The sequence below is a fragment of the Moschus berezovskii genome, chromosome 5, assembly GCF_049115385.1.
Source record: "Moschus berezovskii isolate FMDL1 chromosome 5, NW_MosBer_1.0, whole genome shotgun sequence".
Classification (NCBI taxonomy): Eukaryota; Metazoa; Chordata; class Mammalia; order Artiodactyla; family Moschidae; genus Moschus; species Moschus berezovskii.
In genome coordinates, this window is record NC_142464.1 from 93129222 (window position 1) to 93142424 (window position 13203).

Sequence of the window (13203 nt, forward strand, 5' to 3'; positions counted from 1 at the left end):
ACTATGTGATTTCTATGTTCGTAGGTTGGCATAGAGAGTAATAAAATCTTAGTATTTATTATTCCGTTTCTAAAAAGACTCTCAAGTTCCCCATTACAAGTTATTTGAGTAATAAGTCTGGGTCCTCAAAAATACTAAAATATATGAAAAATGGTGATCTTTCACCACATCTTGAATACAAATCAACCAAATACTAAATGCATTTAACCCCCTTTTTTGGTGCCACTTTGAATGCTCTTGGCCCAATTATCCTGGCCACAGTATGGTTACCAATTCCACACAGATTTGGATCTGCTCATCTCAGGAGTAACAAATGACTTTCTCAAGTCAGTACCTAGGACTTTTCAGTTTCTGCTAGAAGAAAACCACTGGACATTCCCAGATGGACAATAGGAGATAGAGGCAGTAACTCTGTTAGAGCCAGAATAGGATGAGAGTTGATACAAAAATGTTTCCCCTGTTAATCACAGGGGAAATAAAATTCAAAACAGCCAGTGAGATGAAGCCAGGGTTGCTGCTAGTAATGGTCAACTTCCTCTCCCCGTTTTACTCTTTCTGAGCTTTATTCTTTCTCTAACCAGTTACTGCATGCAAGTCTGTGTCTCAGGCTCTGCTTTTTGAGAAAACAGGTTATAACACTAAAATAACTATATAACAGAAAAAATAATGCTTGTAACCAGGAAACAGTGATATGTTGTTACATTTAGTGAATTTTTTGGTGTTACATGCATTTTGCTGTAGTTTGCTCATTTAGAAATTAATACATTTTGTATAGTAAGTTTCCATTATTCAGAACATTCAGTTAAGTGTTCCATTCCACTTCTCATTCATTTTGGATAAAAATATATTTTAATAATAATTTCCTACTCATTCCTAGATATCTAGAGAATATTCTAGAGTAAGATTTACTCCAGATAATTTTGCTATGCCTCTCCAATTCCTGCAAAATTGCAAACCTGTTTAATTCATGTGTAAACTGTGTGAGGAGGTGAGTAAATGAATTACAATTATGTCCCAAGTTTCAGATGCAGAGAACTGTAAGCCTATGAGGCATTTCTTCTTAGGAATTGCTCTTCAAAAAAAAAAAAATAAATCCAGGTGTTCTATGAGTTAAATAGTATAAATACCAAAGTAGGTTCATTTTTTATTGTGCTCTTGATGTCTATAAATCCAGAGGGAGTATCCAGTTATATATGCCAATGACAATTACACTCTTATATTAGGTTGCACAACGAATCAGGGAGACAAAAGAATTCTTTACCAGAAAGTCAACCTGCCTGAACAAAAAGGCAGGAGCAATTCAGCAGTTAGATGGATTATGAGTAAGTATGAGCCACACCTACTTAAACAGATGGCATATTTCCATCTAATCCTTTATGACTGCTTTCCAGAAACTAATTTTTACTTAACATTATACTTGTGCAGTTTGATTTTGAGCTTTATGTGATTGGTAAAATATATCAAACTGTATTAATATTTTGGGAAATAATTAAATTCCCATAATTCAATTGGAAAAAGGTTAATTCCTATGTCTTAAGAATTAATCGTTTAGAAACCCTAATTTATTGACAGACTTTCTTCTTTCTTTGAGGTTTTCTTTATTGATGCATGAATTTCTAAAAAGAAGAAATGTCTTTAAATTAGAACTTACTTTTAATAGCTGTATTATTTTAGAGCTTAAAATAACAAGTATATCTTGGGTAGGTGGAAGACAGGATGATGAATGGGGAAATGACTGAAGTCATCATTGTTTTTGACTGAGTCACTGCTATGGCTGTTTGTGTTTCTATCCTGACCCTGTGAGCCCCTGGCTCACACTTGAGGGCTGGGACTCCTATGGATTTACCTATGAATCAGGGAGTCAGTGCTGTAACCTGAGATAATGTGTTTACAGTGTACCACATAAAGGAAGTGACAAAAAACAACGGTATTGCCCTTGCTAAGGAGGAGATTCCAGCAAAGAATAATATGACAAAGCAGTTTTAAAAAGCAGCTCAGCTAATTTTAGCATTGGTCTTCTCCAATGGGAATGGAATCAAAGGAGAGACATGGACCCTGTTCTCAATGAACTTGGAGTGCTGTGGAAGAGATGTACAATTAAATAGATAACATCATGTGATAAGTGCTATGTTGGATGTATGCATAGAAAATTGGATGCACCTAGCACAGAGAGATGATGGGGAGAATGGGAACAGTTGACAATAAACATTCTTTTTGGGAGGAGTCAAATAATTAATTTTACAGGAGCAAAATGGCTTAATTCACTTACTACTGAAGATTAGGATCTCCTGGAGAAGGGAATGGCCACCCACTCCAGTATTCTTGCCTGAAGAATTCCATGGACAGAGGAGCCCTGTGGGCTACAGTCCATGGATCACAAAAGAGTCAGACATGACTGATCAACTAACACTTTTACTTTTTCACTTTCATAAGTGCTCTCTAAATGGACTTTTGGCTCTGTAGCATTGCAAATCCATGAAGTGTTACAAATCTATGACTATTATTTCATATTTGGTGTCTTTTTGAGGTTAGGAAGTAAGAAATGCAACTTTGGATGCACTGGTAAGAATGAGAACTCTAAAAGTCTGCTATCCAGTGAATATTTTATTTCTTAAGAAAGAAGTCTGAAGCATAATAATAATGAAAACTGAGCTATATGGTTCCAATAAGGAAGAATTTTACAGTAGCAGTGGATACATTTATAATATAAATTTTACATATACCATGGGCTTTAACTCCACTTAGGTGAATTTATTGGGTTTTCCTGGTGGCTCAGATGTAAAGAATCCACCTGCAATTCGGGAGACCTGGCTTTGATCCCTGGGTTGGGAAGATCACCTGGAGGAGGGTATGGCAACCTGCCATTCTTACCTGGGGGAGAATCCCCATGGACAGAGGAGCCTGAGCTACTAAGCAGGAATGCAGGTAGAGTTATTATTTTACATGAATCCAATGTTAATTGATTAACCCTACTTTTCAGATAGTTTTCCTAGGGTTACAACAGTAAAAATATAGAGGAGATCAGCTGAATTATCTTACAAAGTGCATTTTACGAGCTATTTTAAAATATTCATGTAGTAAATTTCTGAAAACCTTTAAACATACAGGGACTTAATGAACAAGGTACTGCTACAAATAAAATTATTTTTTGACACAGAAATGATCATCTCCTACCATGTAAGTTTATTCACAATATATTCACCAAAAATCTACTCGGGAGCATTAATATGACTGATCTACATTGAAAGGCAAAGCAACAGAGCATGGACCTGGATTGTGGTTGAACAAAATCTGAATCCCTCATTCACTCACTGAAGGTTTTGAATAGTCACTTGGCTGCATGCTGCTGCTAAGTCACTTCAGTCGTGTCCGACTCTGTGTGACCCCACAGATGGACGCCCACCAGGCTCCCCCATCCCTGGGATTCTCCAGGCAACACTGGAGTGGGTTGCCATTTCCTTCTCCGGTGTGTGAAAGTGAAAAGTGAAGTCACTCAGTCATGTCCGACCCTTAGCGACCCCATGGACTGCAGCCTACCAGGCTCCTCCATCCATGGGATTTTCTAGGCAATAGTACCAGAGTGGCTTGCCATTGCCTTCTCCCTTGGCTGCATATTTAGCCTCAATAAATCCTTTTCTTTATGTTTCTAATAGACTGAAAATTATCTCTGTGGTTTGATATTATATATCATTTGCAATACTATCAAAGTGATGTAGATTAGTTATTCACAGTACAGATCTTTGACATGTTTGCAATTCTGACTCTGAAGATAAAATTTAAAAATATTTTATTTATATTTAAATAATTATTTATAAATTAATTAAATAGCCAGATGTATACACAGGTGGTAGCTTGAAAGGTAGAACTATTCATTGAAGGAAATATGAAAGATAGGAAGCATCTATTTTTATTTGGATATTACAAATGCTTCTCCAGTTACTTGGTTTTGTTTTTGAAGCAATATAAAAGATTGCTGTAATGGAGAGAGGACAGTACATGTACTAAGAAGTATCTTTAGACAATTATGTTGATGAAGGACTCAATGGATAATGTTGGACAGGAAGTTCATATTTACGATTATCATTTTCAGTTTGGAGAGTTTCTAGTCTGGCTCTCCCACATACCTAGACACTTTGTGTAGTTTGCATTTTGATGCTGCAGCTCTCATGTTGCATCCCACAGAGAATGGCTTTGTGGATTTCTTTCATTTCATACCCATTTATTTATTTATTTTTTTTAGGTAATTATTTTTTATTGGAGGCAAATTATTTTACAATATTATATTGGTTGGTTTTGCCATACATTGATATGAATTTGCCCCGGGTTTACATAAGTTCCCCCTCCTGAACTCCCCTCCCACCTCCCTCCTCCCTTTATCCTCCCTTTGGGTCATCCCCGCATGCCAGCCCCGAGCATCCTATAACATGCATTGACCCTGAACTAGTGATTCGTTTCACATATGACAACATACGTGTTTCAATGCCATTCTCCCAAATCATCCCACCCTCACCCTCTCCCATAGAGTCCCAAAGACTGTTCTATACATCTGTGTCTCTTTTGCTGTCTCGTATACAGGGTTATCATTTGCATCTTTCTAAATTCCATATATATGTGTTAGTATACTGTATTGGTGTTTTTCTTTCTGGCTTACTTCACTCTGTATAATAGGCTCCAGTTTCATCCACCTCATTAGAACTGATTCAAATGTATTCTTTTTAATGGCTGAATAATACTCCATTGTGTATATGTACCAAAGCTTTCTTATCCATTCGTCTGCAGATGGACATCTAGGTTGCTTCCACGTCCTGGCTATTATAAACAGTGCTGCAATGAACATTGGAGTACACGTGTCTCTTTCAATTCTGGTTTCCTCAGTGTGTATGCCCAGGAGTGCGATTGCTGGATCATATGGCAGTTCTATTTCCAATTTTTTGAGGAATCTCCACACTGTTCTCCATAGTGGCTGTACTAGTTTGCATTCCCACCAACAGTGTAAGAGGGTTCCTTTCTCTCCACATCCTCTCCAGCATTTATTGCATGTAGACTTTTGGATAGCTGCCATTCTGACTGGTGTGAAATGGTATCTCATTGTGGTTTTGATTTGCATCTCTCTGATTATGAGGGATGTTGAGCATTTTTTCATGTGTTTGTTAGCCATCTTTATGTCTTCTTTGGAGAAATGTCTGTTTAGTTCTTTGGCCCATTTTTTGATTGGGTCATTTATTTTTCTGGAATTGAGCTGCAGGAGCTGCTTGTATAATTTGGAGATTAATCCTTTATCAGTTTCTTCATTTGCTATTATTTTCTCCCATTCTGAAGGCTGTCTTTTCACCTTACTTATAGTTTCCTTTGCTGTGCATTTATTTCTTTAAGATTCATCTTGAGATGTAGCTTCTGCATGAAGCTTTCTTGCTTATCTCCCTCTTCTCAAATAATTCCTTAGCTTCATATTGCCTTGCCAATTTGGATAGAGTAGTTTTTGATTCAAAATAACCATCACCTGGTAATATTCACTTGTTCATTCTGAACAAACTAAACTTTTTTTCTGAAACTTATTTCAAGTTTCTTATTTTAAATATATCTTTCCTAAAGTAAAAATTATTCTGGGAACTGTATATATTAAAAAAATACAGAGAAATAATATTCAGGCAGTGATTAATACATTCAATTACAACTATGACATAATTTATAGACTTATTTTATGCATTACTTATGAGTAAATCCATGACAATTACATGGTTTTTGAAGTTGAACAAGTGAGCTATCATTATAGACAAACCACAACTATTTTTTTCTTACTCAGAACATGTAGGACTCGCGTGTTTCTTTGGAAATTCTACATAGGAGACAAACAATGCACTCTATTTTAAAATAATAGAAAAATTGGTTTGGGAGAAATTTCTGACATTTTTAAGTTTCTTTGTGGCCTGAATTGACAGACTTGAGAAAGATTTTTCTTTTTTTTAAAAAAAGCTTTTAATATTTTTAATGCCTTATCTTGTTCCTTATTGATTTTATCTCACATTATGAGCTTTAATAAAGGCTCTTCAATGCATATTTTATCAGAAACAGAAATCAATTTAAGAGGAAGAAAACATTAAAAGTGGCATTTAGTATATGGTACTGTCAGCTATTTAATGCAGGCATTAAAGAATCATATGCAACTTATCAGTAATAAAAAATAAAAACTGGCTTTGCACATAATTTTAGTACCTTCACAATCTTACATAAAGTGTTTATGAATGTCAAAAGGTTTCAGCCTTTTGGAATGGAAGATAAAATATTACTATGTTTTAGTAGGAGTAATCCATTATGCTAGTTTGAAAAGATGTCCAAATTTTTCAAAGACATTAAAAAAAGTATTTTTTTATCAAGACTTTTTATGAATGTCTTTTTATAAAAGACTTTTTATTCATAAGACTTTTTATGTCTTTTTATGAATCAAAACTCATACTATGACTCATTTAAATAATATTTGTTATGCAGCAACTCAGAGATCTAGGAACATGAGAGATAGAAGCCAAACTCATCAGTGCAATTAAAAAATGATCATTTTGTTATAATAGTGCATTCAGATGCAGATGCAATAAACACCACTTATATACTCTGGTACCCAATTTCTACCAAAGGTAATATCTTGCAAAGATGTTGTAAAGGTTAACATCTTCAAAACTATACTACAGTATCATAGCCAGGATATTGACATTGATGGTGCTAAATTACAGAACATTTCCATCACCACAAGAATTTGTCACATTGCTCTTTTATAGCCACACCTGTTTTCTCCCACTCTATTCCCTTCTTAGTCCCTGCAAACACTAATTTGTTTCCCTTTCTGTAATTTTGTCACTTCAAGAATGTGACATTCATTAATTCATATAAATAGAAACATACAGGATGTAACTTTTTGGACTGGCTTCTTTAAGTATTCAATTTCTTTTTTTTGTTGAGAAGTATTCCATGTCATGATGTACCTGAGTTTATTTAACCATTACTTGTTGAAGGATACCTAGGTTGTTTCAGCTTTTGGCTATTAGGAATAAAGCTTTTATAAACATTCATACATAAGTTTTTATTTGAACATAACTCACTATTTGTCTGAGATAATGACAAGGAGTGCCACTGCTGGGTTATATGGTAGTTGCATGCTTGCTTATTTTGAGAAATTACCAAAGAGTTTTCCAGAGTGAATATACCATTTTACATTCCCACAGGCATTGCATGAGTGATTCAGCTTCTCCTCATTCTTGCTAGAATTTGTTAGCTATCTCATAAGTGTGTAGCAATATCTCATTGCAGTTTTAAGTTGTATTTCCTTAATGGCTAACAATATTGAGCATCTGTTCATGTGCTTATTTGCCATCTCTGTATTCCTTTTGGTCAAATGTATCTTCATGTTTTTTCTCCATTTTCTAAATGGATTGTTTGTTTTCTCACTGAGTCTTGATAGTTCTTTTTATATTCTAGACTCTAGTTATTTGATGTGTAGGTGCAAATATTTATTCCAAGTGTGTAGTTTGTCTTTTCCTCCTCTTAACAGGTTATATTGCACAGAGAAAAATTTGAACATTGATGAGGCCCAATTCATTATTTTTTCTTCTTATGAAACGTGCTTTTGGTGTCAAGTCTAAAGAATTCTACCTAGATGCCAAAGATTTCCTCCCATATTTTTTCCTAAAAAATATGATCTTGTATATCAATTTGGAGACAATTGCTATCTAATTGAGTCTTTTAATATGTAAAGATGATTTCTCCTGTACCCTTGGAAGTTTTGGGACTGCTGGCCTCTTCAGTTCCAATTTCAGGATATATAAAACAAACCCGTGAGTCTCACCATGCTGTTGGGCCCTGAGGTCACTAGCCAGTCTGGACTCTTCTTATATCTGTTATATTTGTAATACTTAGGAGTCTAAACTGTATTTAGTGAGAGAAATATGAAAAAAGTGTAACCACTCCATCTTCTTAGAAGGTAACATTATGTATCCTTTATTGAATATTTAGAAACCTTTTTTTCTCCTACCTTTTCATCTGTTCTCAATGAAGTTATCATCTCACTGATTACTCAGACTTAAAACTTGGATGTTGTATTCCATTCCTTTCACTGTTGTGTCTCATATCCAGTCATATCCAGTTCTGTCAATTCTATAAACATAATCTCTTTGACATATTTATTATTTCTAATATTATTTTCACTATTATATTTCAGGTTTTTAATTCTTCACACTTGGACAGTTGCAATTCTTTCCTAACTGATCTCTTTGCTTGAAGACTCTCCCCACTAGTTTATCTTACACAATATTATCAGATAAAAATTTTAGAAAAGAGAGCTTTGACTACCCGTCTTTCATGATTTAATGGATTTTCAGTTTAGTTCAGTCGCTCAGTCGTGTCCGAATCTCTGCGACCCCATGAATCACGATTTTAATGGACCCTTTATAACTACCAAAGCATAACCTAAAACTTTAACCTAAAACTAATCACTTTTAATATTTATTATATTATAATACACTCAAACTGAGCATGTGGAATTCTGTGGCTTCAAAGGTTTAAGTTCCTGGGAAATGAAAGGCAGCCAGGACAGACTTGAAAAGAGATAGGAGAGTTGCTCTAGATGCACAGTTGGACTCTTAGGAGTATGTCAGGCAAGTGGGATTTCCAAAAGCCCATAATAAATCTGAACTATTTGGGCTTGATGGTAGCTTCCAGTGCTCTCTGGCAGTCTGTATTAGTCAGAGTTCTCTACAGAAACATATATATTATGAGGAATTAGCTCACAGGCAATTATGGAGGCTGAGAAATCCCACAATATGCCATTTGCTAGCTGGAGACCAAGAGAGTGCTGTCATTCCAGTCAAAGACCTGAGAAATTCACTGCCAGTCTGAGGGCAGGAGAAAACCAATGCTCCAATTCAATCAGCCATACAGAGAGAATTCATTCTTCCTCTATCCTTTTGCTCTGTTTAGGCCCTCAATGGATTGGATTATGCTCACCCATATTGGGGAGGGCAATAAGTTAGTCCATCAATTCAAATGCTCAGTCCACCAATTCAAATGCTGATGTCTTCTGAAAATATCCTCACAGAAGCCAGGAATAATGTTTAAACAGATATCTGGGCACGTGGAATGGCACAGTCAAGTTGGCACAAAATTTACCATCATATAACCTCAGATGAATAATGCCAGACTTTAGTCAGGACAGTAGTGTCTGGTTTGCAGGTGTTAAACCAGGTTTGCATATGTACAAGGATTGTGAGCTCAGTTGTGCCTGACTCTTTGTGACCGCGTGAACTATAGCCTGCCAGGTTGCTCTGTCCATGAAACTTTCCAGGCAAGAATACTGGAGTGGGTTGCTATTTCCTTCTCCAGGGGATCTTCCCAACCTAGGGATCAAATCCATGACTTTTGTGTCTCCTGCATTAGCACGCAGGTTCTTTTACTACTGTGTCACCTGGGAAGCCATGAGTACAAGATTCCAGTAATTTTATGGGTAGGTGACAAGAGCTATCATAGCTATTAGGACACCAGTCCAAATGGCTAAGTTTCTAAGAGAAACTTTAGCTTGAGAATGAAAATGTAAAACCCACAAATTACTAAAATAGAAATGGTTGTACAATACAGAATAGAGAAGCAGATTGGGAATTCAGTCACAAGAAGTATCACGGGAAAGATATGATGGAGATAGCACAGGGCAGAAATTCAGGATTCACCTCAGGTATACTGGATCGAAATTGGCAAGATGAATTTAGAACTTCACTAAAAAAATCTGTGGGGTCTGGTCAGCTAATAGGATGCCTCTTTTGATCTAGAGTGTCAGTCATTCTAGTTAACCTAACAGTTCAGGCAAGTAACTGAATTGGCTCACTAGATGTAGTGTTTTAGCATTAATCATTTAAACTTAGTGTTAACTATCAAAAATAACTATTTGTAAATTATGTTTTTTTCCTTTTTAGAGATTAGAAAATAAGGATGATTCATTTGGAAGATCATTCTTAGCTCATGGATAATTTTGTGGCAGTGTCTCTTGTGGGCCCTATTGATAATGAGTCTTTTAATGAAATGACTATTAATAAGTTTTAAATTCTTTTAAATATCTGGACAATATCTAATAGCTGTATTATTCAATAACATATATTTCAAACTTGCATTTGAAAAATAAATATTATCTGAAACAAATTCCTGGTTTTATTGAAAGACATTTTGAATTGCCAGCAGGAATAGTGCTCCATATCTCTTGGTAAACCTGGAAACATATTCTCTGCAATAAAGTCAACAATCAGGAAACAAGGGTATCTGAGAAGTCAAAAGCTATATCAAAAGATATATAGAAAATATCAGCTCACTAAAGCTTATGTAACTAAATAAGGAAGCTCAACACACCTTAATTGAAAGGCTATTTCATTTTTCCAATTTTAATATAGAAGTTACTATAAAATATTTTAACATATTTGAAATGAAATTGAAGAAAATAGGAGAAAGAACAGAGAAAATAAAAGTGACAGCAAGAATTTGACTTGACATTGAAGTATGAAAATGAACAAATATGAGAGCTCAAAACTCCAATATTGGGGTTTATTTGGTGAAGGCATTAATACCTCTTCATTCCCTAAATGCTCTGAGGGCACTACAATATCCACTCTAAATTAGTGGATGTCCATAGTAATGTCAAAGAAGAGGTGGCAGGTTTGAGAAAGATTTTTGTAAAAATATAATTTTAAAGAGAATTTTTATGTTTTGTTAAAAAGATGAAATATTAACTCTTCAGGATCCCAGGGACAGGGGGAGCCTGGAGGGCTGCCGTCTATGGGGTTGCACAGAGTCGGACACAACTGAAGCGACTTAGCAGCAGCAGCAGAAGGAAATTTGCCTATTTAGAAAGACATTTCAAAGAATTGTCTGTGGTCAAGGTCTTATACTACTGAGACTATTTGAAGAGATGCTTTGCAGATAAAACATGTTTGTGGAGCTGAAGATTGGTTCTTGGTTGAGAAAGGACACTGTGGGAGGCAACATACTTTGAAAAAATGTCCTCTAGAAATTATCTAAGAATTATTGGACAAAGTTGCTTAAAATGTATTACAAATGAACCTATGCAGCATCTCAGGATCAAGCCACAGGAAAAAGGTGTGTTCTACTAACATGATTTATATCTCAGCATTAGCCAGTTACTCACAAATGAGTGCAAGACCAGAGTTTCATTCTTCTTGTAAAACTGTTAATAGTGGGTCAGGATGACCATCTTTTTGTATGAATTTCTATTAGTTCTACATAATTTGAGTTTTTACTTTAACCAATTATGATTTAGCATAAGTATTTAAAACATTTTTCATGCTTAATCAGTGGATGGTTAAGTATAGCAGTATGTACAAGGCATTTTTCTGCCGGAAATAATAATTACTTTTTAAAACAAGTTACAGTCATATCCTTAAGTATGCCCATTAAAGTCATGAGCATTCAACTTTATAAGGCATTTTATTAAAAATCTCACTTCAGCTTATGAGGCTATTTTTGTGTTTTTACAAAAATTGATTTTGATTTTTCCTTCCAGAGCTTCCAGGAGAGAAACACAATATGGTCATCCTTGCAGTTGTGTAATTGGTACATCTAGCATTACATTTTCTTCTTAGCTCTTGGCTTAATAGTTTACGGCAGTGATAGTCAAGTGCATCATATTGTGAGATCAACTTGCTGGGTGATATATCACTTGCAATGCTTTACTTGTTTTTTCTTTCTTTGCATTAAAATTTTAATTACATGAGCAGAAGTATCATATGTATGTTCTGTTTTGATTCTTAAGCTATGAAACAACAAGATCATATAAGCATGACCTTATAATTTACAAAGGACATTATAAAAGAAAAATTGTGTTAACTAATTATAATTATTGAGGTTATCATCTCTAATTTTAAAAGAATGTAATATTGTTTAAGCATAAAGCATAAGTGAATATAAATTTAGGGGTTTGAAGCCATCTGAGAGTTTTTTCAGAAAACTATTCTATCATGGGCAGGGGAAAACTATATGTTGTTTTCTAGGTTTTACGCTCATTGGTCAATTTGAAAATCCTCTGATCTAGGAAGTTTATAATTGATGGAGAAAATGTTGATCTCTCACTGAAGAATACACCATAAATACTGACTGTTAGTACCTAGGACAGTAGTTGCAAGTGTCATTTTCTTGGAATTCATGAGTGAGTGGGAAATTAAATTACATATTATGTTCACAGTTCTTAGTAATTAAGGCATTCTTTACATCTTAAATCTGGGGATAACAATGTTTGCTAGAACACATATGTGCCAAACTTGCCATCAGCCTTTCTCACTTGGGGTTCTGGAAGGGGATTAAGCTCAAAAATCCTAGGTGGCTTTTGTTTGATGAAACTTTTATGCACCTAAGATATCATCCAGATGACTCAGAGTTTATGCATATAGTTATTCTACATGCACTCTCCTAAGCATAATAATATAGGAACACTGGATATTGTATTCAGCAATTCATTGTAGCTTAGAGCACTGGTCAGTGATGTCTTTTTCCTCTGTGTTAGCAGCTTGTATGAAAATGAAATCCACAACCTTGACATACTTAGCAGGTGCTAGGCAACCCAACTAACGAGGCAGCAATAAGGTCAGATTATTCAATAAGATGCTATGACAGTAACCTTGACTACCTAAATAAGCTTTTGTAAATCCCTGAGCCAGAGACCCATTTATGTGGTGACCAGTGAATATTCATAATCTCTTTAAGTAAGAACTGTCTTGAATGTGAGCTTTGTGTTAAGTCACTTCATTGTGATTTTGGAGGACTAGCCCAGTTGGCTTCTGAGTTTGATCCTGCACCTGTGAACGCCCAGTCAGTTTCATGAGACATCTAGCTTCTGATGAGAGGTGATGGGAGGAGAGAGAGGGAGTTTCTAGGCAACAGGTAGAGGCTAAGACAGTACCAAAGCACCGTATGTACTTAAGTGTATTGCACTTACCAGTCACTACTCTTAAGAAACGTGTAGGATGCACTGTAATAAATAAAACTACAGAGAAAAGCCATAAACCTAGAAAATACCTTCAGAAAGTTCATTTTCCTGGGATCCTATGTAATGTTCTTAAAGTCTGGAGGAATACCAGGAATATAATGCTGTTTCTTTACTATGTGAGCTCATGTTTTTAGCAGATAAGTTTCCATAAATATGTCCTTGATGGTGAATTCTCTATA

General features: G+C 35.3%; 1 protein-coding gene across 1 annotated transcript in view; it reads right to left on the reverse strand.

The window, feature by feature from the left end:
- LOC129561909 (transmembrane protease serine 11C-like) overlaps positions 1-13203 on the reverse strand; it is a 76843-nt gene that overhangs the window by 14823 nt on the left and 48817 nt on the right. The window lies entirely within an intron of this gene.